Source organism: Sturnus vulgaris, chromosome W (assembly GCF_052056855.1).
Source record: "Sturnus vulgaris isolate bStuVul1 chromosome W, bStuVul1.hap1, whole genome shotgun sequence".
Lineage (NCBI taxonomy): Eukaryota > Metazoa > Chordata > Aves > Passeriformes > Sturnidae > Sturnus > Sturnus vulgaris.
Window position 1 is genome coordinate 27,869,717 of NC_142282.1, and position 11,700 is coordinate 27,881,416.

An 11,700-nucleotide genomic window follows, 5' to 3' on the forward strand; every position below is an offset into this window, starting at 1 on the left:
ACTTCCAGGTTTTTCTTGTGTCGCTCCTGGTGTGACGTCATCTCAGTGCGCTTCGGCTCGGGGGTCGGTGGGGGTTTCCATGGCGACTCGGGGCGGCGCCACGCCCTCTTGCCGGGGAGGAGACAAGCCCTCTGGAGGCTGGGCTGGGGCCGAAACCCCTCCCCCCGGAGGCAGGGCCGCTCGGGGCCGATGCACGCCTGCTCGGGGCTGGTCTTGGGTCAGGACTCCGCCTTCTTGAGGTTGGACTGAGACCGCGGGAACCTCCCACCAAGGCATGGTTGGAGCTGGAGGCACGTCCCACCAGGGCTGGGCTTGGAGCAAAGGCGTGCCCCCCCAGGGCTGGGCTTGTGGTGGAAGTATGTCCCACGAGGGAGGCTGTATTTCCTTTCTCCCTCCCCTAGCCATGCGGCCGCCACCATTTTGGGATAGTTCTCGGATGTCTCCCGCAGCAGTTTGGGGTGTTTTTAGTCTCTGGGCTGACAACTGAGGAATTACTGGCCAGTAAAGTCTTTCTGCATGGAGTAAGTACTTTTTCTTCCATGCTTTCGCTGGATAAATCAGCTTTTATCTCTTTTATCGGCTTTAAGATAGTTTTCCAAGGCTTTAAAGCTCTAATTGCATTTTTATCATTTTTTAAGGCAGCATTTAGTATTTCTTCTCCAGTTTTAGTCCAATAGTCTGTATTTAATGCAGTTTCTACAGTCGGTTCCACCCCCTTTTCTTTTGTCCATAGTATTAAATCAAAAAGCAATTCTTTTTCATATTCAATTTCCCACTCCTCCAAAAACTCTGTCCATACCTCTATCACTGGATGTGTGTTTGTAGAAAAGAAGCTCCCCATTGTTTTCTTGTAGCTTTTTGGCTGAAGTTTTCCTCTATCTCTAGGACGCTCTGGCTGTGATCAGCTCCTGTCGCCTCTCTTTTTTGGGCATCTTTCTCGTCTCTTGGACGTATTCCTGACTCTTGCCAGTGTTCCCCCTGCCTCTATGGGCAGAACCCGTCTTTATCGGACAGCCCTGGCTCTCGGCCAGTGTCCACCGTCTCTGTGGACGGCCTGTCTCCCCCGCTCGCGGCGGTATGGCTGTGCCAGATCACGTCGGGACTCACCAGATGTTGAGTTCGAATGGCGTGGGACCCGAGACAGAAGACCCCACACTCTGTGATCTATGTGACAAAAGCCTTTATTGAGTTCTGACCTCACTTTTTATACCCTTTTCAATGTTCCCAGGCAAGCGTCTGTGATTGGCTCACAGATCGGGCTGACCAATAGCTCTCTGCAGCCAGGGCTGGAACTCATTGGATTAAATCCTTATCTGTCTCTAATCTTGTCCTATCTCTGTTCTTTGGGGGCTGGCCTTTTAAGCCAGGCTGCTTATCCAATCAGTAGTCAGATTAACTGCCCAGTACAAGCCAGCTTGCACTGTGACAAATAATAATAATGATAATGTCTATTTTTCCTGTGTTATCAGATAACTCTTAACTTGGCATACTTTTTTTTCTGAATCTAAGGCTTTGTCCAACTGAAAGCAAACATTGTTGACTTAATTTCACAATAAGTAATTAAAATAGGTAAATGATGAGGGTAAAGTAATTAATGTAGATTTACCCAAAACTGTGCTAGAGTCTCACATGGTAAATCAGATCCCAAGTTTGGGACAATACTGTTTTTTCAGCTTACACACAGCTGGAACTCTTGCTGCACAATATACCACAGAAGCATTTGTTTGCCAGTCAGTTTTCATATAAGCCATACCTACCAGCATCTTTGAAGGAGGAATTGCTACCCTGCAAGAATCAGGGTTTGATGCAATGCAGTCAGTGTGATTGCTAAAGTACACCCCTTCAAGTTTTTCCTCTATAAAACCTGGATATTAACAGATTCAATAAAGGGGGAGCAGGTTTTGGCCACCATAGCTTTTCTATACTCACATCGTGATATAAAAGGATGTGTGCCTTGCCCTATTAAATATTTCTATTTCAAAGAGAAGAGAGGCATATTCCTGAGGTTTGTCAGTGTGCCTCAATCTGGAAGTGCCACACTGAACAACTGATATTTCCAAGATGTAACGTCTCTTTAAAACAAAACCAAATCTTATTATACCCTGAAAAAGAAGGGGTTTTGAATTTTTTTTTACTTTTGCTAGTGTTGCAGTTTGACACTGGCCAAAAGCCAGGCACCCACAAAAGCTGTTTACTCACCCTCCTGTATTACAGCTGGGCAGAGGAGAGAAAATTTAGCAAACACTTCATGAGTTGAAATAAGGACGGGGAGAAAACACTCCAGGGGTAAAACAGGCTCAGCTTAGAGGTACAAAGTAGATTTATTACTAACAAAATCAGAAGAGGATAATGAGAAGTAAAATAAGTCCTCAAAGACACCTTTTTTCCCCCAACCCCTCCCTCCTTCCCACCAACAGCACGGGGAGATGGGGTGTGGGGATTTCGGTCAGTTTGCCACCAAAGGGGTTTTTTTGCTGCGCAGGGAGAATCCTTCCACCTGTGAGACTGCAAGGTCTCTTCCCAAGGGAGACAGTTCTCCATGAACCTCTCTGAGATGGGTCCAATCTCACAAGTATCTGTCAGGAAAATTAATCCAGAAACACCAGAGGTTTATGTCCAAAAAGGAGACAGAGGAGTCCTTTTTGCTTTATTCGAATAAAGGGAGAGGCCATGGGACATTCCCCTGGGATCTCTCAAATTTTCGGAGGACGCAGCCTCCTTTTTATCCTATTTTCCCGGCCGCATTTCCCTCTCTCTTTCCCCATCGGCTGAGGTACTTGAGAGGCACAGACTTCCCGGAACGCCTGATAGCTGAAATTCCCCTCTAATGTATAACCCTCCCTTTTAATTTTTAATTCTTATAGAATTCATAGTTTTCCCCCCGTTGCTTCTTTCATCTTTCGATATCCAATTTCATTTATCAGCAGCCCTACAGTTTGTTTGTAAAGGCAAATATCTCTTTGCATTCATCAATCAGTCGAATCCATCCCATTGTTTCTTTTCTCTCTCAGTGCTAGCCTTATCTACAGGCTGATCCACAACTCATTTGTAAAGACAAATTCAACATTCCTCTCATATCAATCCTCCCAAAACTGCTGCGGTGTGGGTCACTCTTCCATGGGGTGCAGTCCTCCAAGGACAGGCTGCTCCAGCTTGGAAGCAGCGGCCCCCTCTCTCCATTGGGTCTCCCACTGGATCACAGCCTCCTTCAGGCATCCACCCGCTCTGGCATGGGCACTGCCTCTATGGGCTGCAGGTGGATCTCTGCATCCCCAGTGGACCTCTATGGGCTGCAGGGGAATAGCCTGCTTCACTATGGTCATCACCACAGCCTGCAGAGGAATCTTGGCTCTGGCACCTGGAGCATCTCCTCCCCCTTCCTTCTGCGCTGGCCTTGGTGTCTCTATGTTCTTTCCCTCACATGTTCTCATCTCCTCTTCTCTAGATGGAATTAAAATTGCCTTCACTTTGTTTTGATTTTCTTCTTAAATATGTTGTCACAGAGGCGTTACCAGCCTGTCTAATTGGCCCAGCCTTGGCCAGTGGCATGTCCACCTTCAGAGCCATCAGGGATTGACTCTTCCAGACATGGTGGAAGCTTCTAGCAGCTTCTCACAGAAGCCACCTCTGTGCCCCCCCAATCCCCCCACCAAAAACCAGGCTGTGCAAAACTAACACAGATGGTGCCATGTTTTGATTTGTGACCAAACTACTGTTAACTGTTGTGTTTACAGGAGAAAGAGTGCCAATATGGTTGTTGCCAAACTATGTATTCTATACCCATCTACATTATTCCTAATGAACTGTTAATGGTGGGTCGTTTGCAACAGCTGCCCAGTGCACACCCCACCCCTCAGGCTACAAGCTGGGTCTCTGAGATAAGGAAAAAGAGACAACCTGCGAGGCAGGCTAATGTTTCTTTTTGTTCACACCAATGACTCAGCCCTGGTAACTCCCTCCAGAGAAGCAGCAGCACATTCCCACCCATCCTGAGGGGGGTGTCTCTGCTATTGGGCCATAAGGAACTGAATAGGCACCGGCAGGAAAGGCAGCTGGAATGATCATCAAGGACTCCAAAAATATCCTTTGACTCATAGGATTACATCATTCCACTGTGAAACTCCCTGCCCTGAGAGTGGTACCACCTGAACTTCACCATATATAATCTGGGCAGTTTGGGGACTTGGGACACCAGCACCACCACTGGACATCCAGAGGAGGACCTGAACTTCCACAGGAGGACCAGACCTTCCACACGACCACCTCTTTGAAGAAGACTGCAACGATCACTTCAACAGCACTGCAACCACTGCTTAATTGGACCGGAACTACCACCCTGAGCAACAGGGTGTCAGGTTGTATTCTGACTGTGGTTTTAAGAGAGTTTTTCTGTATCATTGCGTTTATTGTAATTTTTCTATTAAATTGTAACTCTGACCTGAAACCTCTCTTAAGGTATTTGTGAGGGGGTTAATTTCTCCCGCCGGTTTACTTTCAAACCAGCACAATAACACACCAACATTTTGGCTATTGCTGAGCAGTGCTTAGGCATTAACTGTTAGGAACAAGCTCCTGTTTGTTCTGTTAATGTTCTGTTAACTGTGGAAAATACCCTGTTTTTATGTTCATTGTTGCTGTTGTTCTGTTCTGATCCCCACTCCCTGGAATTGTCTTGCCATTGTGCCCTTTCCCTCCCCGTGGGTAACGCCTTTGCTGCTCCCAAAATGATGCCTGGCAAATGAGAAGACCGCAAGTGCTTATGGGACACAACTCAGTAATCAAAAACCCCTAAAAGCAACGAGCCAATATAACATCAAAAAACAAAAATGGTACTCCCAAGTAAGAAAAGCAGTGAAGAAGATAAAATCACCAACCAGGACTCTCCTGCCTTGTCACCATGACCTGAACAGCACCCGATTGACATGACACCCCTGAATTACGAGCTAACCAGTGTCTTCTGGGGGACTCCTGTGAGGACAGAAGGCCCAGCTCTGCTGCACAGCAAAGCTGAATTCCTCCTCCTCTGGATTGTCCATCGGGAGCAGCGGTGGTGCACGTGACCCGTCGGGCTCCCACCCAGAGCTGATTTCTCAATAAAGACATTAAAACGGGAGCTGGTCTCCTTGCCCTTATTCATTTCATTAATGAAGATTTTTCTTTTTCCCACTCTGCCCCTGCCCCAATGAGTAGGCTGTAGATGGGCAAAATGTGGTGAGCAACAGAGTTGATGAAGGGTATAGAGCACAAGTCTTATGAGGAGTGGCTGAGGGACCCGGGGATATTTAGCTTGAAGAAAAGGATGCTGAGGGGAAAACTTATTGCTTTCTACAACTGCCTGAAAGGAAGTTGTAGGGAGATGGATGTTGGTCTCTTTGTCCAAGTAACAAGTGATAGGGCGAGAGGAAATGGCCTCAAGTTGCATCAGGAGAGGTTTAGATTGGATATTAGGAAAAATTTTCTTCACTGAAAAGGTTGTCAAGCATTGTAACAGACTGCCCAGGGAAGTAGTTGAGTCACCATCCCTGGAGGTATTGATACTGAATTCGGACAGATAGAAACTTTCTTACACTGTTTTGAGTATTAGAGAACAGGCATTCTTTACTGAAGCATTCTGGTCACTTGGAGGATCCTTTCTCTAATCGAGTGCCGAGTGTCAGGTAAACAGTTTTTATCATACACACTGATTACATGTTCATTAGTTATCCCCACTTACTTGATGTATATGTATTACTTTATTTTACATAGTCGCACTCTTTATGGGAAGTCCTTATATGGTTCTTTGGGAGTCTGTCTTCAAAGTCTAATGCCCTTTTTAGGTGGCTGTTCCTTGACTCCCACTTTTGAGTAAGCACAATAACATTGTCTTGCATGACTTCTGCTTTGTCAGACTTATCTAGTTCTCCAAGACTACATCGTTCCCTTTATTCGATAGGAATAAAAAAATATTGTTCTGTTCTCCTGTCCTTATTAAGTGAGTAAAATGCTGTTCTGTTCTACTGTCCTTATCAGTATTTAAAAGATGTGTATATGTGGCACTTAAAGATGTGGTTTAGTGGTGGACTTGGCAGTGCTGGCTTAACAGTTGGACTTGATGATCTTAAGGGTCTTTTGCAACCTAAATGATCCTATGATTCTATTCTATGATTCTAAGCTGGGAGGCAATGCAGCTGGAACAGCTGACCTGAATTGGCTAGAGGGATATTGCATACCATATAATGCCATACTCAGCAATAAAAACTGGGGTAGAAGAAGAAGGGAAGTGTTTGGATTCCAAGGTGCCTGTTGCTTGGAGACTAGATGGGCATCAGTCTGCTTGTGGGAGATGGTAAGTGATTCGTTCATTATATGCCCAGTTTTATCAACACAAACAAAAAGAAGTTTTTTCTTTCTATACTAACAGAATCTTAAGCCAAATAACTTACTGTTAGATGAAAATGGGGTTTTAAAATTGGCTGCCTTTGACTAGGTAAAATTTCCTGGGTAACACAAAAACTGTGTAGTGCATTCCATATCTGCATGTCCTGGTTTAGGGCAACTTTGGGAGGAAACTCCAAAAGGGGTCCCTCTAGAAAGCAGATTCAAGCCCCTCCCCATACTGATTCAGGAAAAGATTTCCTTGTAGAAAAGTGGAAAAAAAAAGTTTATTTAACAACCAAAGTATTCACAAGCATAAAAAAATTAATAATATTAAACAATAAAATCTCTCACTGCTCTGAAGAGATGACAAATTCAGAAAGTCCTTTACGTGGGGTGTAGCTCCACTCGCTCAGTCTCTTACCAGTCCCTCCTGCAGTGGAAAATGACACGTTCAGGGCCCCCGTGGGCCACAGGTGTAAGCTCTCCATGTTTTTCTGGGTTCTCAATCCAGAGCAGGTTTGAACAGTTCCAAGAAAAAGAAAAGCCACAGTCCGGGAAACTTCTCTGCCTCAGCCAGCTAAAAAAAAATAAGTAAAAAGCAAAGGAGAGCTCTCTCCCACTGTCCATGCTGCAGACAACACAGTCTGTGAGAAGGATGCTGGGGAGCAAGTGCAGTTTCTGAAAACAAACTGTGCGCTTCTTCTCTTCTCCCCTTCGCTCTCAGAACCAGTCTTAAAGGTGTAGAACTTAATATCCAGCATAAACAGAACAGACAATTGAGAATACAAGCATCATAAAGTCATCCACCCTGGGACACTGTGCTATGCCATATACCCAAGATTGTAACTGTCCCTTTAAGATTCGGAGGCCAGAACCAAAACCAGGGTGTTTCACCAGGGGTCATGGGGGCAGTTGGCCTGAGGTCCCTTTAAAACATGGGACATTCAGCCAGAGGCTGTCTTGTTTTTTTCCCAGATCTTTGGAGTAGTTGCCAACACCCCCAGCTCTGGACCCCTGCCTGCAGGGCAGGGGCTGCTGGTTTTTGGTGCTTGGTGGGACCACTTCTTCCCCCCCTGCAATTCACCAATGACTCAGAACTGCAGTGCCAACACCAACTGGGTCCAGCTGGCCAAAAAAGAAGCAGAGAAATTGATAATGCAGGTTCTCTGCTGCCTCAGTTCACAGTTTCCAGCCACTGCCTGAGCTCCAGCTGCCATTGTTGACAGAGCTGCTGCCATCGGGAGAGACCCTGTTGAGTGGCATGCACTAAACTGCTAGAGGGGCATTTGCCTGTTTTTGGACTCCAGGTTTTCTTTATTTTTTTTGTCCTTGTTCCCTGTTGGTTGTTGTTTGGGGGAATAGGGAGGTTTTGTAATCATGAAGATTTGGTTGCTGTGTTGTTTTTCTCTCTTTGTTCTCACTCTCTCCACATGTGGTCAGGAGAAGGGGGATTATCCACCATTTTACTTTTCTCTGTTGGACTACATGGCCATTTATAGAAAGTGCCATCTTGAGGGGAGAGAATTCTCCACTGTTTTGTTTTCTTTGTTCCCCAGGAGTTTGTAGGATTCAGCACCTTTGTATCTAGTGTTTATTCCTGTTACCTTGGTTGTTGATGTTTTGGTTTTTTTTCTAGTAAACTGTTATTTTTTCTCTTATATCGTCTCACATTTGCCTTTCGTTATTGATTAAAGGGGAGTGGTTAAAACTAAAAGGGAAGGCAACTCATTTTGGAATGTCTGCCCCATAAATTTTCTTAAACCAAGACACAAAATCTTTTAGAAGTCTAAATAGCATTTATACATACCAGGTAGTAACAAGGTAAAATTTACTCTATTTTGTTTCTTAGATGTTGATTGTGTAGCTGCTTTGCATTGCCTCTTGAAATATGCCATGGCACATCAGCATGTTCAGTTTGGCATCTAGCTCATGTGATTTGACTGTAATGACAAGAGCCTCAAAAGAAAACACACTTTTATAGCAGTCTTTGTAAGAATTGCTAGAATACTGCATCCTTAAGGATTCTGTGCTATGATGCTCTTTTGAAACACATAGAAATAATATGTATCTTCCTATAAGCCTAACTTTCAGACCAATGCAATTGTTACTTTCTGTTAATTATGAGACCTAGAGTCTCTTTCTATAGCTAGTCACATTGCCTATTATGAGACAAAAGCTTGAGCCAATTAACATCTATTATTTACTGCATTCTTATTTAAGGTATGTATTCCTTTAAAAAGCAGGAGTGCAGAATACATGAGAGAGTTCTTTTTGTCATCTGTAATGTCAAAACTATTCAGGCAAAGTAGATTTTTTTAATACCTGGGGAAAATTGCCTGGCTTGCTGTGTGAAAGTGCGGGGTAGCCATGACTTGGCAGAGAGTTGCTGGGGCTGGTTAAACAGGATGGTGGGCTGAGCCAATTGCTCATCTTGCACCTGACTCCAGCAAGGGCGTACTTAGCAACTGAATGATGTTTGGAGTGAAGCAGAAGCAGGGGGTAAAAGACCTCAAATTTTACCCTATTTGCAAAAGTTATCAGTGAAGGATGGAGAAGGGAGTTACACTGCTTTTGGTGATGAAGAATGCTGAGACCAGCTTGACTCATCAATCCCAAAGTTAACCACTGAGGATGAGAAATGTTTCCTGTCAGAAACTGGCATGGGTGAGGATGTGGAAGACAAAATTCCTGACAAAAGAACCAACAAATGATAGTACTGATAACTTATCTAGAGCTGCTGAGCTGACACAGCTGGCCTAGAAACATATGACTGATGATGTGCTGGTTTAAAAACTCAGCAGGGAAAATTAAGCCCACTCAAACTGCCCCCTTTCAATAGTGGAAGAAAAATACTAGGAGAGATTGTAATTTGGAATCACAATTTACTGAAGAAATAGCACTAAGCACAACAGTATTAATAATAGATTGGATAAAAGAGAGAATGGTTTACTCAACAAAGGCAAGATGTCACCTGCCCCCCTAGGACAAAAAGAAAATGGAAGCCATTCCCATGCTCTGTGCCACGTGGTTTCTCCATACAAAGACAAAATGGTGGCCATTCCAATGCTGTCTACTTCACGAGGTTTCCCAGACAAAGATAAGATGGCAGAGGCTCATGTGCTGGACCACACAACTCAGGAAAGCAAACAATGTAGGAAATGAGTTTCTGCAGTTTACCACCCTCCCCCAGCCAGAAAACAACAGAAAACGGGGGCAAAGGAAAACCTGGAAAGCTATTTCATCTGAAAGGTTGCTATTACTAGAAGGGAATGGTGTTTATCAGTGGCTAAATGACACCTATCCTGATGAAACGTGTGTTGATGAACAAAATAGAACAAAATTGAACACGTTCTTATTGAACGCAGACTTATAGTGTCAAATTGGTTATAATCAAAAATTAAGTCTAGCTGCACCCAGCCCCTCTGATATCTGAGGACCAGCTGAAACACAAGGGGGTTTATTTTCTGTCAAATTTTATACGCTTTTCACAACAGAATGTCATGAAGAACAGTGTCAAATGCTTTGCACAAGTCCTGGTGTATGACTTCAGTTACTTTTCCCTCATCCACCACCTTTGTAATCCCGTTGTAGAAGGCCACTAAATTTGTCAGGCACAATTTGCCTTTAGTGAAGCCATGTTGGCTTTCACCAATCATCTCCTTATTTTACATGTGCCTTAGCAGTTTCCAGGAGGAGCTGCTCCATGATCTTGCTGGGCACTGAGGTGAGACTGACTGGACTGTAGTTCCCTGGGTCTTCCTTATTTCCCTTTTTTAAAACTCGGGTTATGTTTCCCCTTTTCCAGTAAGTGGGAACTTTACCAGACTACCACAACTTCTCAAATATGATGGATAGTGGATTAGTCACTTCATCCATCAGTTTCCTCAGCATGGTGGTGCATTCCTCCCCCCCCCCACACCTTCTCGGGTGTCACAATCTGCTATTAATACAGAGTGGGGGTCATGATGGTTTGTTTGATCTCAGAGGTGCAAACAGGCAAAATGCAGGGGACAAAATCAGTTTATTCAACAACAGCAATGCATTTTTATTAAATGCCAACAACTCAGTTGTGATAGAGGGGAGAGATATAGGAAACAAAGTATAGAGAGAAAAAGAAGGGAATGGGAAAATAGCTACCAATGAGACGAGACAGATGTCCTCATGGGCCAGCCAATAGATGAGTCTTCATCCGTGGGGAGTACTCAAAGGGTCTTCTCCAGAGGGTCGCTCTTTTATAGTCCTTCTCCAAAGCGAGTGGCTTCTGGCCAAGAGGTGGGAAGATTTATGGACCATTGTGTGGTGCTGTGGGAGACAGGTGCTGTCGGGCAGTACATGCAGTCTCCAGTTGGTACAGCACAATCTCCGGTTAGTGCCACAACAGCACAGTCCAGTGAACACAATACACCTGCACACAGTTACTTGACAAGAATCCACCCTGCCCAGGCCAGGAAACCATTGTTTGGAGTCAACCCGGGTGGGGGTCCTTGAGGTCTCCTTGCGACGGTCAAGAGGCAAAATCGAGGGAAACTTCAGACCGACCCTTACATCGGGCCACTCTAAAATCTCAGAAATTCTTGTTAGGCCTTGGCCTTCAGTAATGAGTTAGAAAATGATGATTTCCTTGACCTTATCAGAAAGACATGCATGACTAAGGTAGGTATGATACTGCCTGTACCAGGAGTTTCTGTTGCCTAACCAAGGAGGGGGACGAGAGATATTCAGTCACTCTTGATAGCCTAGGAACTTTAGCTGGCTGCATCATCCTGGAGATTGACAGATGGCTAATTGTAAGGCCTCAGAACTTGCTCAATGAGTCTCTTGAAAGGGCTTGCAGGTTTTTTATGTACCCTGAGTTAGATGCAAGGGAGAAATACCAACAAGTCATTCTCAAGAGGTCAAAATAACAAAAAACCTTACTGGCAAACTTCAGAAAATCAGGGAACTTCTTCAAATGTTTAGAGCAACGTTCAATCAACATAGAACATTTCACAAAGCATTAACTTAGCAAACTCCAACGGATCCAAATTTAAGTTACTCAAACTTTGAGAAGAGGGAATTGAAGAAGGAAGAGTGAGAGAGAAGACATATAGATAAGAACAAATATAGCTACCACTCCTGGGTTCCAGCAATGTTTCAGCTGATATTAAATCCAAATGAAGGTAGGGTCAATATATGTGCTTGCCTTGTTCTTTGGCTTAAGTACACTTTGACTTTCTTGGGCCCTTTCTCCAGGTAGGGCTTCCGGTCTGGTAGCCACTTAGGAGCTTGGTTAGAGGCTCCAGCGGTGGAGCATTACCTCCAGTGTATTAGCGATCGGCAGCCACTGCGGGGGCTGGGTTACAG

At 44.5% G+C, this 11,700-nt stretch overlaps 1 long non-coding RNA gene across 2 annotated transcripts; it reads left to right on the top strand.

Moving 5' to 3' along the window:
* The first annotated feature begins 253 nt into the window (after nucleotides 1-253).
* On the top strand, nucleotides 254-8,015 carry LOC148220072 (uncharacterized). Of its 2 annotated transcripts, none has more exons than XR_015799108.1 (2): nucleotides 254-521; nucleotides 3,504-8,015. It is a non-coding gene; the product is annotated as an uncharacterized LOC148220072 (long non-coding RNA). The 2 variants fall into 2 exon arrangements; XR_015799107.1 differs by having other exon boundaries at nucleotides 3,735-8,015.
* Nucleotides 8,016-11,700: the final 3,685 nt, after the last annotated feature.